The sequence below is a fragment of the Echinococcus granulosus genome (genome assembly GCF_000524195.1).
Source record: "Echinococcus granulosus chromosome Unknown EG_S00399, whole genome shotgun sequence".
NCBI classification, from domain to species: Eukaryota; Metazoa; Platyhelminthes; class Cestoda; order Cyclophyllidea; family Taeniidae; genus Echinococcus; species Echinococcus granulosus.
In genome coordinates, this window is record NW_020170778.1 from 6900 (window position 1) to 8337 (window position 1438).

A 1438-nucleotide genomic window follows, 5' to 3' on the forward strand; every position below is an offset into this window, starting at 1 on the left:
ACTGCGTGTACGTCAATTACCGATTCAACTTTTGAAACCTGTGTAAATGAGTTACCGTATGAAATACACCTGAACAAGTAATACTTCATCCCCCAAACAGTGAGTTGACTTGTTGCCATTACTTCAACAATTTTGTCATTTTGATTCCACAATCTTGTCTTTCTTAAAGGTTGCTTTTACCAAAAATTGCTTGTCATTAAAACAGTCACTTCATGGCTTCATGCAGTTTGTGAAACTAAAACACATGCCACCTGTTTGGAAATTTCCTTCTCAAAGTACCATTATAAATGAAGTGAGGAATTGAGTGTGGTAGGTGTATGTTTAAGGTACTTTAGCAATTTCTCCGTTGCAGCTTCAATGTCTCCAAGCCAAGGTAGAAATGCCTTTCAGATCAATCGGTCGTCTTCATGGCGTATGGTCAGTGAATGGGTTAGACGATGCTTTCCTGGCAGGTTAGCATTTTGACAAAGTGTGCTAGTCTCCTCAAAGTGCCAGCGACATTTTAGGGTGATAACGACCCATTACTCGTAGTTAAAAATTATTGCAGCAGTATTTCTGCTTCAAGGCTTGTAAGGTTTGCTTTACGATAAAAGTGAAATTGGTTCATCTTAGCTCACGCACTTTGCAAGTTTAGGAACATCAAAATCGCTAAATACTTGGGCAACACTGAAAATACACTTCTCAAGCGGATTATTTTAATTTAAACTTGCTACAAGCCGTTCGCTTTAAAAGCGAGAAATATCGACACTATTTATAGTTTGTAACACATTAGAGTCGTAAGCAAAACCACTTTCTCATGAAAAGTATCCCTGAGGTATTAACACCAGCTGGCGTAGTCTGCTAAAGCCACAAATTCTAGAATTTGCTCATCAATCTTATAAACGCATCGCTTACATATGGGTTTGCCTTATGAATCTAAGGGCTATGCTGCCATCGCACTTAGAATTTCCACTTAATTAAATTATTTGTTGTTTTACACTTACTGTTAAATGATTGCTTTTTTAAATTCCAAATACACGATATTATACAACGAGCAAACCAAAGGGGCGAAAAGTTAGGATTCGTAGAGCAGGAAGACGTGTTATCAGTACTCACGACAAAATAAACTAAAAAGGGTTTTTCGGAATAATTTAACATTTATCAGGCATTCATTGGCACGTATGTAATTTGCTAAGGCGCTGTCTTTATCACTACAAGCACTTCACTCCATTCTAAAGGAAGGGTGATTCATCTTAGGCATTAGCACTCTTGTGAATGGTGTAAAGCAACATTTATCCAGACCGCAACTGACATTCTTGATCTAATTCCCCCTCACCATCATTTTAAACATTTCACGTATGAAGTCAGTATATCCAAATCACATATCTTCTTTTCATTTCCCTCCTAATCGCAGCTCTGTATTGTATCTCATCTTTCAGCAAGTACCTTCATCACAGTT